Source organism: Schistocerca nitens, chromosome 10 (genome assembly GCF_023898315.1).
Source record: "Schistocerca nitens isolate TAMUIC-IGC-003100 chromosome 10, iqSchNite1.1, whole genome shotgun sequence".
In the NCBI taxonomy this organism is placed as follows: domain Eukaryota; kingdom Metazoa; phylum Arthropoda; class Insecta; order Orthoptera; family Acrididae; genus Schistocerca; species Schistocerca nitens.
In genome coordinates, this window is record NC_064623.1 from 10,639,724 (window position 1) to 10,666,396 (window position 26,673).

General features: G+C 43.8%; 1 protein-coding gene across 1 annotated transcript in view; it reads left to right on the top strand.

The window, feature by feature from the left end:
- Nucleotides 1-26,673, top strand: part of LOC126209796 (transmembrane protein 151B-like) — a 225,237-nt gene that overhangs the window by 130,778 nt on the left and 67,786 nt on the right. The window lies entirely within an intron of this gene.

The following is a 26,673-nucleotide window of genomic DNA, read 5'->3' on the forward strand; positions in this document are numbered from 1 at the left end:
TTCTACAGTATCGCACGTAGCTGCCAACACTGTCATAATGCGCTTACGTTCAGCATGGAACGACGTTTCTTTATGAAGAATATTTATTTTGCGGTGTGCAGGTGGTCACTAAAGCATTTTTAATATAATGTTTAGTTCAAAGAATGTGTCCCATGTGATATAGTTCAGAGCCGTGTAGGCAGAGACAGTGGTCCAAAAGCATATATCTTACCTTCAGCTCACGTATATCTGGGAGGATATGCAAATGTGAAATAGTTTTCCTAAGCCCTATGTACGCTAGATTCTAGCCTGTGTCATATTTCCATGTAAAACATTCGTAGGTGAACCTGCATCTAGGTCGTGAGTTGGTTCAAGGGGAAACGAAGCTTTGTTCTCGTAGGGCAGCCCTACCTTACGGTATAAAACTACGCAGCCTGGTCGAAGACGCCTCCTTGGCAGAGTTTTGCACCACAAATTCCCTTTCTGGCCACTGTGCTCGCACATTCTAGAACATTTCTCGAATTTTTTACGACACGTTTCAAAGTCAACATTAACAAACGCTATCTCATTGTAATCGTCTTCTCAAGAGGTACGCAGTGTAGCCATGAAAAGCTCGCCCTTCCATTTGAAGAAACGTACTTGCTTCAATATCCCAGTTGACACCCGCTCTAAAAACATTAACCAAACATTTGCCGAAAACAGCGTTTCGATATACAGGGTGTTACAAAAAGGTACGGCCAAACTTGCAGGAAACATTCCTCACACACAAATAAAGAAAAGATGCTATGTGGACATATGTCCGGAAACGCTTAATTTCCATGTTAGAGCTCATTTTAGTTTCGTCAGTATGTACTGTACTTCCTCGATTCGCCGCTAGTTGTCCCAATTGAAGGAAGGTAATGTTGACTTCGGTCTTGTATTGACATGCGACTCATTGCTCTACAGTACTAGCATAAAGCACATCAGTACGTAGCATCAACAGGTTAGTGTTCATCACGAACGTGGTTTCGCAGTCAGTGCAATGTTTACAAATGCGGAGTTGGCAGATGCCCATTTGATGTATGGATTAGCACGGGGCAGTAGCCGTGGCGCGGTACGTTTGTATTGAGACAGATTTCCAGAACGAAGGTGTCCCGACAGGAAGACGTTCGAAGCAATTGATCGGCGTCTTAGGGAGCAAGGAACATTCCATCCTATGACTCGCGACTGGGGAAGACCTAGAACGACGAGGACACCTGCAATGGACGAGGCAATTCTTCGTGCAGTTGACGATAACCCTAATGTGAGCGTCAGAGAAGTTGCTGCTGTACATGGTAACGTTGACCACGTCACTGTATGGAGAGTGCTACGGGAGAACCAGTTGTTTCCGTACCGTGTACAGCGTGTACAGGCACTATCAGCAGCTGATTGGCCTCCACGGGTACACTTCTGCGAATGGTTTATCCAACAATGTGTCAATCCTCAAATGAGGCTTCATTCCAACGTGATCAAATTGTAAATTTTCACAATCAACATGTGTGAGCTCTCGAAAATCCGCACGCAATTGTGCAATCACTTCATCAACACAGATTTTCTGTGAACGTTTGGGCAGGCATTGTTGGTGATGTCTTGATTGGGCCCCATGTTCTTCCACCTACGCTCAATGGAGCACGTTATCAAGATTTCATACGGGAAACTCTACCTGTACTGCTAGAACATGTGCCTTTACGACACAACATGTGGTTCATGCGCGATGGAGCTCCTGCACATTTCAGTCGAAGTGTTCGTGTGCTTCTCAGCAACAGATTCCGTGACCGATGGATTGGTAGAGGCGGACCAATTCCATGGCCTTCACACTCTCGTGTCCTCAACCCTCATGACTTTCATTTATGGGGGCATTTGAAAGCTCTTGTCTACGCAATCCCGGTACCAAATGTAGAGACTCTTCGTGCTCGTATTGTGGACGGCTGTGATACAATACGCCATTCTGCAGGGATTCCATGCGACGGAGGGTGGATGCATGTATCCTCGCTAACGGAGGACATTTTGAACATTTCCTGTAACAAAGTGTTTGAAGTCACGCTGGTACGTTCTGTTGCTGTGTGTTTGCATTCCATGATTAATGTGATTTGAAGAGAAGTAATAAAATGAGCTCTAACATGGAAAGTAAGCGTTTCCGGACACATGTCCACATAACATATTTTCTTACTTTGTGTGTGAGGAATGTTTCCTGAAAGTGTAACACTCTTTGTGTAACATCCTGTATGATTCCGTTCACTAAATAAAAGGGATTTTACGCCTTACGCAACTCACCCTGTATAATACGAAAATACACATATTATTCATCTGTCGGTTCCCCTGTTTCGACGTCTTGTTCTCTTGAATAGGTTGGCGTACCAAATTCAGATTTTTGTCATATATTAAGCACTATGGTCCCTTGCCGGTGTAAAATCATTGAGATTTTCGATTTCCAGGATGGACGAAAAATTGACACGGAACCGTGAGTGCGCGAGTCCCATTTGGACTGAGCCGATGTTTTTCATTCATTGGATTGGCCTTAAACCGTTCGCCGCATTCAGTTCGCGTAAGAAATAATTACGAATTTACGTGCTGCATTTATCTCGACTTCAAACCGTCGTATCTCAACGACGGATGAACGTTACTGTACAAAAAAAATTTCGGTTTCACTTCATCTATTTATCTACCACAGTGTAAAGTCTGAGCCTGTAGGTACAAGTTTAGACTGTGTTAAAGTGGCGGGCTTCCACAACCTTCAACGACTCGTGCTTTTCGCATGTTTTTGCATGTAAAATCCCAACGGTGCACTTACGACTCGTGCCATTAGCTGAGCATGAGTTTCACCCCAATTAAAATCTATTGAAAAAGGAATTAATCGATTCGCACTATTTGCCTGGGTGCCATCTCCGGTCTGTCGTTGAAACCCTGCTTAATGTGCTGCAACGTAGCTGCAGTAAGACATGTGTCGGAGTGGTTATACAAATGGCTGCTGGTCCGAGCTAAACCAAAAGCTTTTCACCCCGTGGTCATAGCTCAGATAGGAACCGAGCACCCAGACCCCCCCCCTCTCTCTCTCTCTCTCTCTGTTTCTCTCTCTCTGTTTCTCTCTCTCTGTCTCTCCCCCCCCCCCTCCAACCCCTCTCTCCCCCTTCCTACAAACAGCGACTGCGTACGGTCTCTTCCGACATATTTGCTACAGCGCTTCCGCGTTGGACGATAAATTTGAATAACGAAAATGAAGTTAAATGCACAGCACGCAGGATGTTCCTACCGTACTGCGCAGTCCCCGTGTACCTGTCGGGGTGAGGTCAGCAGCTCGTGGAACGAATATATCCGGAATTTATTGTGGCACGGCACAGCGAGCGAAAATTCGGAAAGGTGCGTTAACAGGTAGCATGTGATTGGCCGGTTCGTACCGTTTGCTGCTCGATAACGCGTCGTACGTCACGAGGTGATACGTCGGCTTCTGGCCACACACACACAGACAGGGTGGCCACCCAAACAACTGCCGCGGATTCACAGTTCACAGTGGCGGCAGCGATAACCGCAGGCTATGATGGGGGGTCCGGCCTCTGAGGTTTATGGCGGGCAGCGGACGTCCGTATGTCCGGTATCGACTGTCAAAACACACACACACACACACACACACACACACACACACACACACATACACATACACCTCAGACTGCAGTCAGCATGCACAGTTCGGCCTCATAGCACTCGCTGGCGCTCACACCCACAATTCAGCGCCACTGTACTGTCCGCACCACACACACATGCATCGTGCGGGAGTCTACGGCTAGCGACACACAATGCCGCCTCGGTACACTCACTTTCAAAATAACCTGAACCACATACCTAACGTGCAACACTGCGATCTGCAACCTCGAGGTCCGCCTGACGCTGTCAGCAACCCGAGCTGCTCGGCGCAGTGCAGTCAGGAGGTTTCGTAGTGTTCCTCACCTGTGAGAGGAGCTGCTGTTACAGAGGAAACCAGACGACTCTGGGAAACTTACAGTTTTAAACATGGCTGGTCCTCAACACCCGTATAAATTTTCATACATAGGAATTATACAGCCGACCAGTTTGCAAATAACTATTTGGTACAATTCACCTAGATTTCGAAACCTACTAACGGTGTTTTCATCAGGATGAAATTTTGAGAAAACCTATAAAATAACACATGGACAATAAGGTATGACAAAAAACACATTAACTACACTCAAGAGCCAAAGAAACTGGTACACCTGCCTAAGGGCCGCCACGAGCACGCAAAAGTGCCACAAGACGATGTGGCATGGACTCCACTGATGTCTGAAGTAGTGCTGGAGGGAATTGACACCATGAATCCTACACGGATGTCCATAAATCCGTAACAGTACGAGGGGGTGGAGATCTCTTCTCAACAGCACATTGCAAGGAATCCTAGATATGCTCAATAATGTTCATTTCTGGGGAGTTTGCTGGCCAGCGGAGACGTTTGAACTCACGAGAGTGTTCCTGCAGCCACTCTTCAGTAATTCTGGTTGTGTGTGGTGTCGCATTGTCCTGCTGGAACTGTCCCAGTCCGTCGGAATGCACAATGGACATGAATGGGTGCAGGTGATCAGACGGATTCATTACGTATGCATCACCTGCCAGAGTCGTATCTAGGCGTATCAGGGGTCCCATATCGTTCTAACTGCACACATCCTATACCATTACTGAGCCTCCACCAGCTTGAACAGTCCCCTTCTCACATGCTGGGTCCATGGATTCGTGAGGTTGTTTCCATACCCGTACACGTCCATCCGCTCGATACAATTTCAAACAAGACATGTCCGACAAGGCTACATGTCTGCATTCATCAGCAGTCGAATGTCACTGTTGACACGCGCAGGCGAGGTATACAGCTTTATGTCGTGCAGTTATCAAGGTCAGACGAGCGGGCCTTCGCCTCTGAAACCCTATATCAATGATGTCTCGTTGAATGGTTCGCGCGCTGACACTTGTTGATGGTCCAGCACTGAAATCTGTAGCAATATGCGGAAAGGCTGCACTTCCGTCACGTTGAACGATTCTCTTCGTTTGCCCCGTTCTTGCAGGGTCTTTTCCCGGCCGCAGCGATGTCGGATATTTGATGTTTTACCGGGTCCCTGGTATTCACAGTAAACTCGTGAAATGGTCGTACGGGAAAATCCCCACTTCGTTGCTACCCCGGAGGTGCTGTGTCCCATCGCTCGTGCGCACACTATAACGCCACGTTCAAAGTCACTTACATCTTGATAACCTCCAATTGTAGCAGCAATAACCGATCTAACAACTGCGCCAGACACTTAACGTCTTATACAGGCGTTGGCGACCGCAGCGCCGTATTCTGTTTACAAGTCTCTGTATTTGAATACGCACCCCTATACCAGTTTCTTTGACGTTTCAGTGTATTATATCACCATGGAAACATCACTGATGGTTACACAATGTTTCTGTGTATACAGTGTCTGGATGTTCACAATACATTGTCCTTCAGACACGTATGCTCGCACTACACATTTCAGGTAAATTTATCCAGGCATTAGCTAAACCCAAACCCTTCCAGGCCCACCAAAGCTGACAGTTATCAGCTTCAGGCGGTTGCCCGCTTTATGGAAGATGCCACTGCTGATCAGACTCATCGTTGTCGACACTACGCACACCGTTAAACATCCCTCGGTACGCATGTTCGACTCCGTGGGCTCACACTCAGTTCTACAATCCTGCGTCCGACAAACTTGTGACTTATCCGTCCTATAACAATTAAACTACCCCGTGTAAGTATTTTATTAAATGGATCGAGAATGAAATTAATCCTGCTTGATAACTGCTAAAGAACAGAGACATTGCTGGACAGGAATAATCACAGTCAGTGATGGACGATATGAAAAACAGCAAATACGTAGTACAGGTGGAGTGATATACGAGGGTTGGAACTTTAATATTGGCAACTATTTATTTACAGCTCGTATAAAACAGATACGTGTTTCAAAGATTTACTGACCTTCAAAGTAGTCACCAGCATTGTGTATAACCCTTTGCCAGCGATGTGGAAGTCGTAGGATACTCTTAGCAGTGCCAGTTGTGTTGACAGTTCGAACGACGCGGTCTATTGATCGACGAATTTGTAGCAGTTCTGAAGCGAATGCCGTGAAGTGTTTCTTTCAGTTGAGAGATCGAGATGAACCCACGAGGGTTTAAGTCAGGGGAGTGCAGTAGGTGGTATAGCACATAGCAGCGCCATCAGTCAAACAAATCAGTAACAGCTTGAACAGTAGGTGCTTGAGCATTGTCCTGCAAAATGATGGTGAGGCCCTGCAGAAAGTGTAATTACTTTTGTCTTCAACAGACCCTACGACCAGCTTACAAGCGCCTGCTATACAAGTTTTCCTAGAGCCTACCGGTGTGCTGGCGAAGGCGTAAACGGGTACACTAGTCTCTAAGGCACATTCCTTCTTCTGTTTCTAAAGTAGGTCACTAGACTGACACAGTGGTGAAAAAGCATCATACGTTGCTAGGTACATTATACTCCAAGTACAACACTCTCCCTTACTATTAAGGGGAGCTTTTTTGGTATTGTACCGGTGCTTGGGAGGAAACACACAAAATCCAAATAAAAGTCTGACCGCGTGTGTTTGGACGATAGCCCTCAAGCATTTGCATTTTGGTGCGAAGACTCTGGAGATTGCGACTTTCCTGGCACTGAGCAGCTTCAGCGAAGGGTACTCAGCAATTCTGAAGACCATGACAACGATGGACGTCACCCTGGGACTCTATTCGACGCAGTTCGCCAAGCATTCGGACGACCACCGGATCCAAGTGGCCGAAAACCGCTTGTCACCGGCCGTACGAGCGGCTCTGGAGCAGCGCAGGATGGCCCAGATCGAGCAGAACGCCCTCTGTGAGGAAGAGAAAGGACTAGTTTATGGACCCGGAATAGCAGATTTAACGTACGCTGCATAATATTGCATTTATATCTCATCAAAACTTCAAACACGTTTTTTTTTTTTATCGCGCGGTATGGAAACTTCAAATCTCGTGAACAGATTGTCTAGGAGTTGTATCACTTTTATTCCGATCCATTAACTATAAATACTTTTACTTCGCTGACGAAGTCGAAAAATCGATGAAAAAACCCTATTTCTTTTTTGGCAAATGGCCGCAATTTTGTTTCCTATGGTCCAAATAAGTGAGGTACAATTCCTAAAGAATCTTATATACTTTGCTAACGTCAACTCAATTTTGATTTCAGACGAGCCGGCTGACCTGTGACATACCGCGCGTCGAGATCTACATCGAAATTTTCTTTCTTTCCGACGGCACTTCCTCCTTTGCTCTTCGACATTTCCGGCCGAAAAAATTCCAGTCTGTAGAGAAGATATCAATAAACATTTTGACCCAATTTGACATTGATATTAACAACACATCCAGAGAAAAAAATTCTCAAAGAACATGATTTTCTCGGGCCAAAGATAGTAAACCTCCCCTTTCGCTGTAATCTATCAGCACGCAGACTATTCTCAATGCAGCTGCATTGCTGACAGTATTCCGAAAGCTGTGCAGCGGGATATCTTGCGACAGATGTTGAAGTAAAACGCTGTATTTTCGGAAGTTCACTGGAAGCGTAAAATTGTAATTCGGAATTGGTGCTGAGGCTCAGCGCTCGGCTATATCGGAAATACGGCCGGCCCGCCGGTACACAGGAGAGACGGCGGCCCGCTTTTATTGCCGACCGGACACCTGCTGTGGTCACAACTCCCTCCTCCCTCGCGGCGTTGTTTCCGCAGGAAGCTCTCCGGACAATATTGCCGCACTGTTGGCCGAGGTAATTCCGCTGTTAATTTGCTGGGGCGGGCTTCGCGGTATAAATTTGCATCATAAAACGGCGGTCAGGTTCATTTGACTGTCCATCCATTCCATTTCATTTTTTTTTATTGTCAACATCGGAAAGCTCTGCATTCGGTTTCGCAGCCAACAGCAGAGTGTAACTCGGCGCCTATACCTACACTAGAAGGGTCGCCCACCGACCACGTCTCTGCAATGCCTTTCCGTTGCCTTTCCATTTATCACCGACCAGTACGAAGTTCGACCACAATTTAAAAAGAACAGGACTACTGCACTAGAGAAATGCGTTTAAGGAAAAGTAGTCGACAGAATTGCGGATCAAAGTGAGTGTTAACAAAAGTAAATCTAGTTTTATACTAGATTAAAAAAAGGGAGTTACAACCACCTCAGCAGTTATTCAACGATACATACCATATGCAGACACTGGGAAATCTTGTTGGAGTTGAACAGGTACGCTGGATGAAGTAATCAGTGTGTTATGTGGATCTGAGAAACAGGTCACACAGGAACTCGGACATGGTAGTTACGTAGAGATGACGGGATTAGGACAAGACAGCAGAGAGTGAAAGACATCAATAAATCCGTAGGCAGACAAATCAGAAAAAAATTATTATTTAAATAAAAACCTTTTCAATATAACACGTTTTCAGAAACGGAGTAAAACGTCCAAACCAATTTCTCCTGTCCGTATGAAGATTTCTGCCTTTTTTTAACAGCTATAACTGTGGTTGATGCTATTGTTGTGGTCTTCAGTCGTAAGACTGGTTTCACGCAGGGCCCTATGCTACTCTGTACTGTGAAAGCCTCAGAATGAGTCTTACCAACCGATCCCTCCTTCCACATATTCCTCCCCAGTTCAGTCCACTACGTTCTCATCGGTTATGTAGTCAACCCATCTAGTCATCAGCATTCCTCTGTAGCACCACATTTCAGGAACTCTTGTACTCTTCTTGTCGGACCTGTCTGTCGTCCATGTTTCACTTCCATACATGGCTACACTCCACATATATGTTCATTGGACAAATATATTATACTAGAACCGACATGTGATTACATTTTCACGCAATTTGGGTTCATAGATCCTGAGAAATCAGTACCCAGAACAACCACCTCTGGCCGTAATAACGGCCTTGATACGCCTGGGCGTTGAGTCAAACACAGCTTGCGTGGCGTGTACAGGTACAGCTGCCCGTGCAGCTTCAACACGATACCACAGTTCATCAAGAGTAGTGACTGGCGTATTGTGACGAGCCAGTTGCTCGGCCACCATTGACCAGACGTTTTCAATTGGTGAGAGGTCTGGAGAATGTGGTGGCCAGGGCAGCAGTCGAACATTTTCTGTATCCAGAAAGGCCCGTACAGGACTTGCAACATGCGGCCCTGCATTATCCTGCTGAAATTTAGGGTTTCTCAGGGATCGAATGAAGGGTAGAGCCACGGGTCGTAACACATCTGAAATGTAACGCCCACTGTTCAAAGTGCCGTCAACGCGAACTAGAGGTGACCGAGACGTGTAACCAATGGCACCCCATATCATCACGCCGGGTGATACGCCAGTATGGCGATGACGAATACACGCTTCCAATGTGCGTTTACCGCGATGTCGCCAGACACGGATGCGACCATTATGATGCTGTAAACAGAACCTGGATTCATCCGAAAGAACGACGTTTTCCATTTGTGCTCCCAGGTTCGTCGTTGAGTACACCATTACACTCCTGTCTGTGATGCAGCGTCAAGGGTAACGGCAGCCACGGTCTCCGAGCTGATAGTCCATGCTGCTGCAAACGTCGTAGAACTGTTCGTGCAGATGGTTGTTATCTTGCAAACGTCCCCATCTGTTGACTCAGGGATCGAGACGTGGCTGCACGATCTGTTTCCCCCCATGCGAATAAGATGCCTGTCATATTGACTGCCAGTGATACGAGGTCGTTATGATCCAGCACGGCGTTCCATATTACCCTCCTGAATCCACCGATTCCATATTCTGCTAACAGTCATTGGATCTCGACCAACGCGAGCAGCAATGTCGCGATACGATAAACCGCAATCGCGCTAGGCTACAAACCGACCTTTATCAAAGACGGAAACGTGATGGTACGCATTTCTCCTCCTTACACGAGGCATCACGACAACGTTTCAATAGGCAACGCCGGTCAACTGCTGTTTGTGTATGAGAAATCGGTTGGAAACTTTCCTCATGTCAGCCTTGTATGAATGCTCTGAAAAGCTAATTATTTGCATACCACAACATCATCTTCCAGTCGGTTAAATTTCGCGTCTGGAGCACGTCATCTTCGTAGTGTAGCAATTTTAATGGCCAGTAGTGTACTTTAAGAAAAGCTTTCGTAACGCTCAGATCTATATTCGATGTTAACAAATTCCTCTTCTTCAAAAACACTTTTGTTACCATTCTCAGTCTACACTTTATATCCTCTCCACTTTGGGCATCATCAGTTATTTTGCTGCCCTAATAACAAAACCTCATTTACTACTTTACGTGTCTCATTTGCTAATCTTATTCCCTCAACATCACCTGATTTAATTTAACTTTATTCTTATTTTGCTTTTGTTGACGTTCATCTTAGATCCTCCTTTCAAGACCACTGCCCATTCCGTCTAACTGCTCCTTTCGTGCCCCTCGACTCATAACTGCCGCCAGTTTTCTGCATTTTACTCCTGGTACCTTCAGAATTTCAAAGAGGGTATTTCATTTGACATTATCAAAACCTTTCTCTAAGTCTACAAATACTATAAACGTAGATTAGCCATTCTTTAACGTGTCTTGTAAGATAAGTCGTAGGATCAGTATTGCCTCGGATGTTCCTAAATTTCTTCGGAACCGAAACTGAAACCGGTGTAGCGAGGAAACGCGTTTAGCTAAGACATTGATTCTGGCACTACTGTGAAGAGATTGCGGAGCAGTACTACGACCCTGAGTGAGATAATAAAAAAATTCTCCGGAATGTAACTGAAAATCGGTATTAAATTGAAAATTAGAAAATAAACTAAGAATCGGTATTAAATTGAAAATTACAAAATAATGAAAGATTTCGTCTAACATAATCCGTAAATACGCTCGGACTGATAGAAAACACAAGCCAGACGAAACCCGGTTTCGAAATGGGTCCAAGGAGCGTAAAAAGTCCAGAGCCGAGGAATACGAGAGCTACAGCGGCGTCGAGAAGGAAATGAGAAAACGTCCGAAAGCGATCACGTAGCCGGCCCACCTGCGGTTGCGGTTTACCTATCCTGTAAGCATTGTATTAGTCTGTGTTACCACTGTATTAAAGAGATTGGTAATTAAATTACATATTAGTAAGAAACACTAGGTGTGGTTTTATACCGACGATTTCATGAACAATGTAAGGCGCGGACCCGATCTGCACACACAGATTTTCTTTTTTTCTTTTAAGCAACTATTTGGTTAACGTGACGGGGAAAATTTCTCAAAACCTGAGGACATTTCGCGGACCTCCATCTCCAGAGGAACAAACGGGCTCAGAGATTTAAACAAGATCAATACACCCACAGAAGTTGTGAATTCATATTCCCATAATTTTACAATAGTGCGTGCTGTTTAATGTAGAGAGCGTTGACATTTTAGGGGGGAGCCTGTTCTCGACATAAATATAGCCAGCCAGCTGTGCGACCTAAGACTACAGCACGGACACGGGGTCAGTGCCGAAGATAGAGAGAGGATGTTTAAGCGTAGTTTGATTGCAAACCCGTCCTGGGGGCGTAAATTACTTGCAGGTTCGCCTGCAGTGCGTCCGCCAAAACCCCACTGCCATAAATTCATCCCCCTTTATTACTTCCCACAAAAGCCATAACTCACCAACACACGTGTCCCCACCACCCGTCTTCCCAACTTTGAGCGAGGTCTTCTCATTACACACGCCGTTTGCAGTGTTCTACCAGATACTACGAGGCCATTACCGGTTCCGCTCTAGAACGTAAATTAATTTCTTTCCTGAGACGTTCTCTCCCTCTCGTTTCTCCACAGCCAGTTCGTCGCTATCATTTTAGACTTCCAGAGTCAGCACTCCTCTGGAAATTTCGATGCGATCCGCCACAAATTCCTCTTTCGTGCCGACTTCTTCGTCTCATAGTAGCACCTGCACGCTATTATTTGCTGTCTGTGTTTCAGTCTCTGTCACCTCTTACAGTTTCTACCCTCTCCTACTCCCTGTAGTACCATGGAAGTTATTCGCTGATTTCTTAACACATGACCTATCATCCTTTCCCGCCTTCTTGTTAGTGTTTTCCATATGCTCCTTCCTTCGTCGATTCTACCAAGGACCTCCTCATTCTTTACTTTATCAATCCGCCTAATTTTCAAAATCCTTCTGTAGTCACACATCTGGAACGTTTTGATTCTCTTTTTTCCCAGTTTTCCTGTGGTCCATGATTTCGTCTCTCATAATGCTGTGTTCCAGATGTATGTTCTCAGACATTTACTCCTCAACTTCAGGCCTGTTTCGGGCACTGTTATATTGCTTTCCCTGTGTCGATCGGCTTCCGATACCCTCCTTGCTTCATCTGTCATTTTGGCTCCAAGACAGCAGAATTTTTTACGTCGACAAACACACTGGAAGTGTTTTGATTTTTCTTATGTCTTCCCTCCACCATCGAGTGCAACATGACGACTTAACTTACTTTAACTTCAACATAAGCGTTCTGATATTTACGAGAATCTTACCTATTTTTAATGGAAGGCCCTGGATACTGTATGAAGCCCACATGTTTTCGATAGTATAGCGCTTGTCTTTCATGTTTTCAGGTAGGAAATAAGAGGAACTCGTAGTCAGCTTTGTCCAGGATTTTGGGCGTTAATTTTTTTCTAACCCGTACATTTCAGCGTATTCAGTAGATTTTTAAATTATGTCTGCCTGAAAGTGAAAAGTCTTTACAAGAAACTTCTTGCAAAGGAGAAAAAGTATTCTTAACGTCAGAAATAGTCATTGTATTTCATGTTTGAACGAGTATATAACGGCAGCGGCCCACGTTCGGAAGTTAATCTCTACATTATATGTCTATTTATGAAGCTATTTCAGCGTAGCAATCAACTTGATTACTGGTGTCCGTTTTGTTCCCTAAAATTGTTTTTAAAGTAAAATAAGAAAATATTTAAGTTGTCTTGCAGGAAACCGAAACAAGCTGCCTGTGTTGAGCTGACAATTTCAGAGATACACCGTTCTAAAATCTGCCGTCGGTACGGAAATGGAGCTACTTATATAATTTTTCACTTCTAGTTAAAAATATTGCTTCCTGCTAGCCAGACGATTGTACGTTATTTTTGCGCAAAATTTACGGCTTATTGTATATTTTTATACGTACCTGCTCTGTTTTAAACTGTAGCAACTATTAGGTGGGTGTATAACTTCGTAGAATTTCTGTTTTACATGATGCTATTTCGGTTGCTTTGGGTTTATTTATCTGTCATTTTTTGTAGTTCACTGTTGCTATTTGGGTTTGCGTATTGTCGTTTGGTCACTGGGAGTTAGTGAGTGGGGCTGTGAACGCTACAAAGTGGAAGGTCAAGTAAATAAATCTGAACTCTTCCGACGTATTCTTCTTTTTGAGTTCAGTAGAGGGCTGACACACCGGAGGGAGCCAAAAACGTTTGCGCCGTGTGTGGGGATAGCGCCACTGAACAGAGCACGGCAGGAAAATTATTTTCTCATTTCAAGGAGGATCGTTTTGACAGTAGAGGATTCTCCAGCGGAAGATCTTCGAAATTTGACGAAGATGCTTTAAACGCATTAATCCACAATGATTCACATCATTGTACTCGAGAACTGGCAAATGTCATGAACTGTGATCATTCCACCATCGTGCGACATTTGCATTCAAGGCTCAAAAACCGGGTGTATGGGTCACGAATGTTCTAAACCAAAATCACAAAAGTAAGAGGGTGACCATAGCTGCGTTTCTGCTTGCTCGTCATCAATTGCTCGTGAAGGACCATTCCTATCCTGTATCGTTACTGGGGACGAGAAGGGGTGTCTTTATGCTAACGTTAGGAACAGAAAGGGATGGCTCCCCGTACAAAGACCTGCTTGCATCCACAGAAGATGACGCCGTGCCTCTGGTGGAACAACGGCGGTGTGGTGAACTACTATTGTGCTTCCTCGTGGTGTAACGATCACTGCTGACATTCACTGTTAACAAGTGAGAGGTCTTGCAGACGCAATCCAACAACAATGAAGAGGAAGACTGAGTCAAGTTCTGCTACTCCACGATAACTCCAATCTCCTAGACCGACGGAAAGCACTGTACAGCAATTGGGTTGGGATGTCATTCCACACCCACCTTATTCACTTCATCTTGCGCCTTCAGATTCTCACATTTTTACCTTTTCCCGTTTCTATCGAGCAGCCTTCAAGCAACCTTTTTTTCCGGATGAAAATCTGCTCCAAACATGGCTCGACGAGTTCTTAAAACCACGTGACTCCTACAGTAAGGAATCGAAAAGCTACCCCAGTGACGGCATGCTGTTGTTAACAGTGATGGAGAATATGTTATTTATGAGTAAAGCTTCCGTTATGTGTATCTGATTTGTTAAACTTATGAAGAAACATTACTACGTTATGTTCCAACCCAATGCAACGAAGAAGTAAATATGGTGTGTGTGTGTGTGTGTGTGTGTGAATATGAGAGAGAGAGAGAGAGAGACAGAGAGAGAGAGAGAGAGAGAGAGAGAGAGAGAGAGGTGGGTGGTTCATTAATAAGGCGTTGTCGTGTCGTGACGATACCACAAACGCACAAGCCATAGTGCGTCGCCTGTTGCCGTAACACAGAGGGCACCTTAGTTGTGCGGGCTACATATGTTGCAGGCGTTACTTGTTCCAGATACTTTACATGCAACAGATAACCATAATGGTTTAATTATTCCTACGAAACATTTATGTTACGTAGTTAAATTTGTTGTGACTGGTCGTGCACCGTGAAATCTCTGTGTCAGAGAATAGTAGCACTGCAGCAGGGGGGCAAAAAGTGACTGCGCCAACTGATAAAGTAGCGTGTCGTGAGTAGTGTCACAACTGGTTTTCGGCAACATTGGAAATGTTCCAGCTCTTTTGTACAAATTCAGGCAACTAAAGAAGTCGTGTCGATTGTCCTAGTACAACTGCAGCATTTCTTCTATTTTGTTCCGGTCCCACTATCGGCGTGATATGGTACTGTGACACGTCCGTTTCAGTTTGTGGTAGGATTGCAGAACGTAGCTGCAAAGACACAAAAAAATTATTCAGTTCCTTTTCGATATGATGATTATAAATTTATAACTTTCGGTCTCACACACACTCCGCTGCTCCAGCCACTGCTGCAACACAGACGACTTGCAAGAGATATAAGCTGGTCGCAGAACTGTTACATCGTTAGTATCCGTGGTATAGAGGTGAGCGTCGCTGGCTGATTCAATTCCTCCGGCAAGGATCGGTTCCCAGTGACCACCTGACGGAGGAAATCAGGAGTTTCCCGATATAAACAAATAAGTAAATAAATAGTAAATCGCGTAACTGTAACCCAACACCTCCAAGTGTCGCCAAATCTTACTGTCTGGCACCACGCTTTAATAAATTTCAGTTTCTTCCCGTAGCCTTAAGACCTTCTCGTACATCTAACCAGACATTCTTGTTATTTTATACACAAGCGTTTTGTACTGTATCATATCCGCTTTCCTGTGATCCTTTTTCCGCTATTTTTAATGTCTTATTTTATTCTGTGCACAAGAAACTACAAATTCTGTTGAAAATGTGAAAACGTTTAGCTTTACGTAATGATACGCTACGTCACAGCGCGCAACCAGAGATAACATACCACATGCTACTGCAACACAGCATTCCACTCTTTGCAAAATGAATTTTGTAATTTGAAATTTTGCGGAGATACTTAATGCAATTTCCAATATATATTATTGTGAACGGACATCTTGATGAAATTGTAACTCATAGAATTCCGTCCGATTGTGGAAGAGTGTTGAGATTTGATTGCGTTAGGGACTGTTAGGACTGCTTTTAATGATATTAAGTTCCAGGCAATCGCACAGTGTTTTTCTTAAAATTACCAGAATGCCAGTTTTCATGTTTACAGATATTTTTCTACGCATGTTGCGGGGCTGAGTGAAGTATGTTGTTGCCTTTTGAGCAGTTCATTTGATTAGGTAATTTCATTTCATAAGTACAGGTAACTGACAGCCCGTTCATTCTGTATACAGAGCTCCGTAGCGTCACAGATGCGGACTGCCTGCCACTTACAACCACGACACAGAACGGGAGACTTCACACTTTTGTCAATATACTACGATTAGCGCATTTCAGCTCTGATGCTGCACAACTTCGCTGAACATATGTAAATACATTCTTCTTATAAGGTATTCAGGTTGGATTTATATTGACACAACGAGGTTTCAAAGGTAATTTATTGAAGTGAAATAAAATTCCTAGTAAAAAGTTCTCATTCAATCACAATATTTCACAGAAGCCAAACACTTTTCAGTTACAATATTTGCCTCGTAATAAGTAATGCTGTGTCATGGATAAGAAGAGCGAGCTGGCGTGACACTCTTTAAAACAAGCCTTTTTTTCGTAGGGGCAAAATATTTTTACGAAATTTTGAGAACACTGTCCTCTGAATGCGAAAATATTTTGCTGCCTTCCATTTACGTACATAAGAATGTGCACCGTCATAAAATAAATAACTCGTCGCACGCACAGAATTACGTTTTCATTTGTGAAATGAGAGCCACGCATTGCTACGCTACATTTGATTATTTTTCTGCTTATTTATTTGTCAGCTTTGAGTAGAGTATATGCACTGCTAACTCAGGAAGGAGGCTTCGTATTTTCTTGGTATAAACGAGCGGGCATAGATGTTGGTGGTCTGATTTGACCGTTGTAAGATAGTTACACTGGCTTCAGAGAAGGGACGTGGTTCCCCAGGACAGAGCAGTTTGCTGAAGTCGTCGTGGCTAGTACGCCCCTGCCTCGTGCTTTTCAGACAAATGCCGGCCGTTTCCTCCCCTGAAGGCATCCAGAGACTGAGCCTAGTGTAACACTGAGTGTGACCAATTCACCTCCCTGTGTGCGGCTTTACTCGACCATCGTGAGAATATTCGTTGCCTTTCACTCCGGAGTTTTGTTATCCAATCAAAGCGGGTCTCGGCCGTTACGGTGCTTCGACGCAGAGCGACCGAATAATGCGCGGCGCATGGCTAGCAGCAGATACCAACCTCTTGTAACTCAGGATGCGTTCTGTACACGAAGACTTGGAAACTATTGCAGAATTCCCCTGTATTCACGTCAACATAACGATATTCTCGCTGATCGCTTCGCCAATGACCGGCAGTGCTCCTCTCCATGTAGAGTTTTTCAAAAAGTGGGGAATTGGTTTTGACGAAACAGGTGTTACGGAGTCAGCATTGCGGCATTCGTGATCGTGAGGTCTTCGGGCGCAGCCGCCATCTTGGCCGTCCTCACCACAACCGACTGGCTCTCTCTGGCGCACACTGGCTGAGTTAGGACTTAAAAAAACCATTCAGAAACCAAGATCGCGCAGAATACATTTTTTATTCAAGACAGCCTGTTTCAGCAGTCTCACCTGTCCTCTTCATGTCTTAAAACATTGTTTAGTAGTAAAACATGTTCATTCTGCGCTGACCTTGTGGACAAGATGTCAAGTGGAGATGGCCTTTTGGACAAGATGCTGGGTGTTTTTCAATATTTTAGCTATGACCAACTTTTATAATGTGCTGAATTTTATCCACTTGACATTTTGTGCGTGAGGTAAACATAATATTGAAATGTTTTAGTACAACAAAAAAATTATTTTAAGACCTAAAGATGATAGTTAAGACTGTTAAAACCGGTTGTCTTGAATAAAAAAATGTGTTTTGTGCGATCTTGGCTTTTGAATGGTTTTTAACAATTAAAACAGATCGTCCTTAAATACTCTCATTATGAGGAAATTCAGTTGAGTTAGGAGTGTTTTATGTGCTGTGTTTTTTCAAGAAAGCGTAATCCACTTCTGAGCAGCTCACAATTTGTCAGATTTTGCTACGCAACTTGTGTCGCTAGATCAGTTTTATTTTTGTGAGTGCTGTACTACCTAACGTTCCACTTGCGAGTTGCACTGATTACGAAAGCTTGTAGCTGCACTTTTTTTTTTTTTGTGAAGCCGTGGGTAGATTACACAGTGTTAGGGAGATTTTGTAACTTCAACTGAAATTCTAGAGAAATTTGCGTTTCAATGCTGTATGTACTTTGTACTTATATATACACGTGTGAAATCTTCATCATTTTATGTCATTTGTATTCAGTAATTTAACAGAATAAATATCTTTGTATCGAGAGTACGTAGCCGGCAGCCAATCCAGACACATGCAGCTCATCCCGATGTGCCACCCTTGCCATGAAGACACACTTATGCGTTTTGAAGTTCTACTCTCTTTATATTGCCGGCCGGTGTGGCCGAGCGGTTCTAGGCACTTCAGTCCGGAACCGCGCTGCTCCTACGGCCGCAGGTTCGAATCCTGCCTCAGGCGTGGATGTGTGTTATGTCCTTAGGTTGTAAGTAGGCTGTTTAGGTTTTTTTATTGGTAACGCCACCTCTGTATGAAAATCACTGGCTGTGCTGTGTGCAGTCTGTGGCTGCTTTGCATTGTTGTAATACTCGCCATTGTAGTGTTAGGCAGCTGGCTGTGAACAGCGCGTAGCGTTGCGCAGTTGGAGGTGAGCCGCCAGCAGTGGTGGATGTGGGGAGAGAGATGGCGGAGTTTGGAAATTTGTAAGATATACAATGATCTGTTATGTATGTTATGAGTTTTCAACATTATTAAGGTAAATACATTGTTTGTTCTCTATTAAAATCTTTCATTTGCTAACTATGCCTATCAGTAGTTAGTGCCTTCAGTAGTTTGAATCTCTTATTTAGCTGGCAGTAGTGGCGCTCGCTGTATTGCAGTAGCTTGAGTAGCGAAGATTTTTGTGAGGTAAGTGATTTGTGAAAGGTATAGTTTAATGTTAGTCGGGGCCATTCTTTTGTAGGGATTTTTTGAAAGTCAGATTGCGTTGCGCTAAAAATACTGTGTGTCAGTTTAAGGACAGTCGTGTATAATTGTTAAAAGGGGACGTTTCAAGGTTAGTTAGGTTTAACCAGTTGTAAGTCTTCATATGTTAAGTCCCATAGTGCTTAGAGCCATTTGAACCATTTTGAACTCTTTTTATTACGAGTCCACTACGATGGCTCAAAAACAAATGTGTGGTTTATCACACAGCCTGATTTCATAACCTGTACACTGTGCTTCTGATAATGGCAGCTCAGTCCTGTCTACACTATTAGTCCAGTGTACCTAATTCTATCAAGCCAGTAAAAACTTCATAATTGGAGCTTTCTTCATATCGTATTCAGATTTTATTTGAATTTCTGAACCAGTGACGTCGCAAGTTTACTGCAGTAAGATACGTAGATGTGGAGTCGGCGGCTGTGAGGAAGCTGCAGGAAGGCGTCTCAGCTACGGATCACCGCGCAGGTGAAGCTATGTGGCCGTGCGAACGGGCTACCGTGTCACCTAGTAAGACCGTTTATTCATACCCCCCTACGAATCTAAATAAATCATAGTAAATATTAACGAATTGATTTCGAACTTTGTATAATACTTTTTGTTATTCAGTAGAAGATCTCAAAAAAATTACAACTTTCTAACTATAATAGTTTCGGAGATTGAGAAAATTACCTACAAATGGCTCTGAGCACTATGCGACTTAACTTCTGAGTCACCAGTCGCCTAGAACTTAGAACTAATTAAACCTAACTAACCTAAGGACTTCACACACATCCATGCCCGAGGCAGGATTCGAACCTGCGACCGTAACGGTCGCTCGGCTCCAGACTGTAGTGCCTAGAACCGCACGGCCACTGCGGCCGGCAAAATTACCTACACTTAGGGTATAAAATTCAATTACGAACAATAACCGTTTGCTTCTGTTATCAATTGAAATCATAACCAAAGTTCTCAATGTGTAGAATCATTTAATTGGGATTTTTATTTTTAAAAACTTTAATTATTTCGCATTTCGTAGTATGAAATTAATGAAAAATTAATATTTTTTTATTATGTTGTGTGAATAAATGGGAATGAAAGAGTGTGTATGTGGGACATATTTTTTGTAAAACATTACGCAATCTGATCGTAGGAAAGCTGTATTGTACCCACATTGCTGATGTATGTCAAGGTGTGATTGCATTGGTAAGAAGGCAGCCAGAATATCAGTTTGAAGTGTAATCGGTTTCTAAATTAATTTCGAGATTGTTTCTCTTTTCGGTCTTTTAACTAAACATTATATTAATATTTGCATTTTAGAGTGCTGCAAATTACTTTCTGAAGAGTGACTGGCTTAGGCAAGTTTTAGCGCGAGAATGATCTCGAAGGATCACTCTGATTGGTCAGTCAGATTGATCAGTCAGTCAGTATTAAGCTGTTCCCGCGCGCTGAAACTTAGTTAGGCAGAGAGTGGGGAGGCGTCGGGAGAGTGGATGGATCGCCAGCTATCGGACGCGTAAGGTCACGGAAAATGGTGCTTTATGTGTAAAATGAAGAAATACTGAGTTCTCGCGTTTAGTACGAGTCGTGGCTAAAGCTGTCGCAGTTACGAACATTTTGGTGAAAGTTTGAAGTTTCTGGATTGTATTGTAGGAAAGTTACTAGCGTGTGAACTTTCGACCTTAGTAAAAATTCCGCGTGGCGTATTCTGTTTTCATTTATGGAGTATTTGGCGAGTACCTCTTGTTATTGAAACCCACTGAATGAGACCGATTGTAGAACTCGCAAATAGTGGTGAATCAGAGACTGAGAGATCGCAAACATGAACGGGTCGACTTGTATAGATTTCTGGCTGCTTTGTGAGTGAAATTTGTTATTTGACTGGGAACTGAGAATTATAGAATAGTACCTCACTAAATGTGGACTTAATAGCCATGTGTTATTAAGCAATGAACATTGCTGTTCTTGAAATTTTAGGACCCTTATTTCAGTCAAAAAAATACTCCATATTACCACCCGAAATCTTGATAAATAGGAACTTTCAGCAACTGTTTCCACCACTAGAGTTACGCGGACTCTGCTGAGTAAGTATTGAGCGACGTTTTCTTCATCGCTGCTTTTTACATCTACATACATACTCCGCAATCCACCATACGGTGCGTGGCGGAGGGTACCTCGTACCACAAATAGCATCTTCTCTTTCTGTTACACTCCCGAACAGAATGAGGGAAAAATGACTGCCTATATGCCTCTGTATGAGCCCTAATAACATCTTATCTTTGTGGTCTTCCTGCGAAATGTAAGTTGGCGGCAGTAAAATTGTACTGCAGTCAGCCTCAAATGCTGGTTCTCTAAATTTCCTCAGTAGCGATTCACGAAAAGAACGCCTCCTTTCCTCTAGAGACTCCTACCCGAGTTCCTGAAGCATTTCCGTAGCACTCGCGTGATGATCAAACCTACCAGTAAAAAATCTAGCAGCCCGCCTCTGAATTGCTTCTATGTCCTCCCTCAATCCGACCTGATAGGGATCCCAAACGCTCGAGTAGTACTCATCTCCTTTACAGATGAACCACATCTTCCCAAAATTCTATCAATGAACCGAAGACGACTATCTGCCTACCCAACAACTGCCATTACATGTTTGTCCCACTTCATATCGCCGTCTAGTAAGTACCTACGATTGGAGAGTGAAGGGATGTCGAGCGGAAGCCGTACTGAGGTAGGTGAACATTTAATATGAACAGTACGATGAACGTTCGAGACAAATATTTTAACCTGCTCCGCCGCATGATTTACCGCAGCAGCACATTAAAAGTGTTTCAATTGAACTGATCCTGCATTATTCCGCTTCTCAATGCCCTTGACATCAATGGTATGAAGTTTGGTACTCGCACGGTAATTAGTTTCCGTATTATAAAGTACTAAATAGGGAAAATTCAATTATAACCACCCGGTAGAAGTTCATGGAGATATGATGCACCCGATACAAAAGCTTTACTGAATCCAACATTTAGGGTTATATACTTAAGAAAGTTGCAGAAAAATACTAATAGGTATAGCAGGATAAGATAACTTAAAATTTACATTTTTAATGAACATAAAAACGAGAGAAAATTTATGCCTAGAGAGATAGACTATGTGATCAAAGGTATCCGAACATCCTCAAAAACATACGTTTCTGATATTAGATGCATTGTGCTGCCACCTACGCCAAGTACTCCATATCAGTGACCTCAATAATCATTATACATCGTGAGAGAGGGAACTCACGGACTTTGAACGTGGTCAGGTGATTGGCTGTCACTTGTGTCATACGTCTGTACGCGAGATTTCCACACACCTAAACATCCATAGGTCCACTGTTCCCGATGTGATAGTGAAGTGGAAACGTGAAGGGCCACGTACAGCACAAAAGCGTACAGGCCGACCTAGTCTGTTGGCTGACACAGACCGCCGACAGTTGAAGAGGGTCGTAATGTGTAATACGCCGACATCTCTCCAGATTATCACATACGAATTCCAAACTGCATGAGGATCCACTGCAAGTACAATGACAGTTAGGCGGGAGATGAGAAAACTAGGATTTCATGGTCTAACGGCTTCTCATAAGCCACGCAGATAAATGCCGAACGACGCTTCGCTTGGTGTAAGGAGCGTAAATAATGGACGATTGAACAGTGGAAAAACGTTATGTGGAGTGACGAATCACGACACATAATGTGGCGATCCGATGTCAGGGTGTGGGTATGACGAATACACGATGAACCTCCTCTGCCAGCGTGTGTAGTGCCAACAGTAAAATCGGAGATGGTGGTTTTATGGTGTGGTCGTGTTTTTCATGGAGATGGGGTGGAACCTCATTGTTTCGCGTGGCACTATCACAGCACAAGCCTACATTGATGTTTTGAGCACCTTCTTGCTTCCCACTGCTGAAGAGCAATCCGGGGATGGTGACTGCATCTTTAAACACGATTGAGCATCTGTTCATAATCCACGGCCTGTGGTGGAGTGGTTACACGACAATAACATCCCTATAATGGACTGGCCTGCACAGAGTCCTGACCTGACTCCTGCAGAACACGTTTTGGAACGCCGACTTCGTGCCAGGCCTCACCGACCGACATCTATACTTCTCCTCAGTGCAGCACTGCGTGAAGAACAGGCTGCCATTCCCCAAGAAGCTTCCAGCACCTGATTGAACGTATGCCTGCGACAGTGGAATTTGTCATCAAAGCTAGGGGTGAGCCACCATCATATTGATTTCCGTCATTACCGATGCAGGACGCCACGAAGGTGTAAATCATTTTCAGCCAGGTGTGCAAATACTTTTGATCACATAGTGAATATGGAGAGGTTCAAATTTCCTATTACAGGCTTCTAGGGGTTTTAGAAGGAGCTTACTATACGAAGTCTTGACGAGGAGCTCACGTCCAGAGATGCACCTTTTGAATCTAAATCTCCAGCTTCACGGCGCTGACTCAGCGGAGACGGTGATCTCTGTCCTGTGTGCTGTAATAGCACCTGGCATGGCCGGTGTTTCCAGTCGTGGTCCTTGGGTTCTCTTCTACCGGATGAAGGACGTCCTCTTCAACGTCGAGAGTGCAGTGCATCCGTGGAGCATCACAGCCAACCCTCCAAGTTTCGAGCGTACCAAGTTTTTCCAGCTACCGTTGTTACTGTACGAAGGTGTCACGTGATGTTATTACAACGTGGCCTGACAACGGCACTCTTTTTTTCAGCCCTGACCTGGGAGATCTGAAAGTGATTCGAGCTCCAAACGTATATCTAAACGGTACATTTCCCTCTACAGCTCCTGAAGGCCAGTAATAGAAGTTTTGAGAAAGAAATGGAAGTATAAAAAAAAGAAAGGACACCGTACAGTGACTGCAGACACATGCCAATAATCAAGTAAGAAATTAATCACACAACGTAAATGTTTTCAGGTAATAATCAAAACTTTGGAGGGGGTCTATTCCAGTAGATTTTTCAGACATATTTCGGGATCTCTGGAGATCCACAGTTATATGATCTTCCCAGGCTTTCTTCCAGTATTGTACGATATGGAAGTTGTTATTTTCTGAGTATATAGCTTCCACAAATAATGATTGTCCAGAGTGGAGTCGTTTAAGAGATATGAAATCAGACACCAGATGAAAAGGATGTGTTATTGATTGAGCAAAACTTTTCTAAACTTTCTAAGAAATGCTCGCTGTTTGGTGGATGCATGTAACATCAGACTGGTAGTCAGAAAATGGGAGTACATTCAATTCTGCACAAAATATTTCGTATTGTGTGAATTATTTATATTTCCATGTCTATTTTCTCGGTCTGGAGGGCTTTAACCCAATTGGAGCTACTGAATAGGTCGCAGCTCAAGCAGTTGTGCGAAACATAGATGCCAAAGAGCCGCCTGTGTGATGCCACGTATCTTCCGTATGACGCCATTCTCTGTACAGAGCTTCCCCCCCGGCAGTCTTTGTCAGTCGACGTATCACATAACCGACACCTTCAAGGTGGACTACTCGCCCATCTCTCACACTTGTGTAACAACAGCGGTCGGAGCAGCAGGGCGTGCTTATGCTGTGGTATTTCTAGCAGGAAGTGACGCCTGATAGGCAGACAGCCCGCACACATCATGCGCAGTTTGTGTTGCAGTAGTGACGTGTGCAGCTGGGCATTCTTAAGGAGCACGTTCCTGAAAAACACGCCGTTTTATTCTTATTTCACCTATTCAGAAGGTTCTAGGTTTGTGCTTAGGGTCCTATTTCCTTTCAAGGCTTCTCTTCTGGATCCTTGATTCCTGCCTTCTTCCGTTTTTCAGGTGTTCAATTGACTTTTTAGCTGCAAAGAAGCGCTACAGATCTATTTTCCTGAAGATGTCCTGTTTGGAATTTCCTAATTGACAGTCCATTCTCTCAATTACCTTCATCTTCCCAGCGTTCCCATCATTAAATACGAGAACTGCTACAGACGTTGCAGTTCTCACAACAACAGCAGATGAAAATTTGGTTTTATGGCGTCGTTTCCGTATGGGTGAATTTAGAGACTGCTTTGGATTCTAGGTTTGCTACAAGTATACAGCGTGTTTGTAGATTTCCAAGACTTATAAGAGGGGACAGAGTACATCATATTTTGAATAGGAACTCATGTCCGGAAACGTACCGCCTCCATTCAATGACAGATTCAATTCAGATATGTAACGCATCCACGTCTGCTAAGGGAAAGAGAAAATTCTCACGCTTCTTGTCCCGGTATTCAGTAGGATAGGCTGGATCACGTGGACTACTACTTTTGGGGTCTCAAGCAATGTTTCATTTATGAGATACCTGTAGAACAGAGGAAGATGTGCTGGCACGAGCTCTGATCACTGCACTAGAAACTGAACAGACACCAGGTGGGATGGAGAGTGTGTACCAGAACCTGCTTAGTACGTACAGTGTCTGTAACAACGTTGGTGGTCGCCACATCGAGCCGCTGTTGTAATGCATCAGTACTGTTCTGTACATAAAATACGTTGGGTTCTTCGTCTTCTCCCCCCCTCCCCCCGCCCCTAAAAAAAGTTCAAATGTGTGTGAAATCTTATGGGACTTAACTGCTAAGGTCATCAGTCCCTACTCTTACACACTACTTAACCTACAGTATCCTAAGGACAAACACACACACACACACACACACACACACACACACACACACACACACACACACATGCCCGAGGGAGGACTCGAACCTCTCCCGGGACCAGCCGCACAGTCCATGACTGCAGCGCCCTAGACCGCTCGGCTAATCCCGCGCGGCTTTCTTCCCCTTCTTTTCTTTAAAATAATTCAGACGTATAATGATTAACTGTTAATACAAACAAATGTGCTTAAGTGATAAAAGGATATTTCATTACTTTTCCTTTCTAATTGTTACCTGATAACTGTACTATGTCACAGTTTATTCAATTCCTCAAGCGAAAGTGGATGAGCTAAATATCTAAATCGAAATTGTAGTAGAACAGAAACTACACTTTTATGGACACGGGATCCCATTCAAAATATTTTGTACTCACTCCCCCTTTTTTCAGTCATCAGTCTTCTGATTGCTTTAATGCGAATTCCTCCCCTGTATCAACATCTTCATCTCAGAGTAGCGCTTGCAACCTGCGTCCTCAATTATTTGCTTGACGTATTCCAATCTCTGTCTTCCTCTACAGTTTTTGCCCTCTACAGCTCCCTCTAGTACCATGGAAGTCATTCCCTCATGTCTTAGCAGATGTCCTATCATCCTGTCCCTTCTCCTTATCAGTGTTTTCCACATATTCCTTTTCTCTCCCATTCTGCGTAGAACCTCCTCATTCCTTACCTTATCAGTCCACCTAATTTTCAACATCCGTCTGTAGCAACACATCTCAAATACTTCGTTTCTTTTCTGTTCCGGTTTTCCCACAGTACATATTTCACTACCATACAATGCTGTGCTCCAAACGTACATGATCACAAATTTCTTCCTCAAATTAACGGCTATGTTTGATAGTAGTGAACTTCTCTTGGGCAGGAATGTCCTTTTTTGCAGTGCTAGTCTGGTTTTCATATCCTCCCTGCTACGTCCGTCATTGGTTATTTCACTGCTTAGGTAGTAGAATTCCTGGTCTACTTCGTGAGCATCAATCCTGATCTTAAGTTTCCGAGCACTCTGTGTATCACAGCTTTCTAGACGTATTCCGTGCAAGTTTCCCTAATGATAGTCTACGGAATTGTTGTTCACCGTGCTAGTATTAAAGTGATGCCTCAAATAATGGGTATGAGAGGAAGGTCACA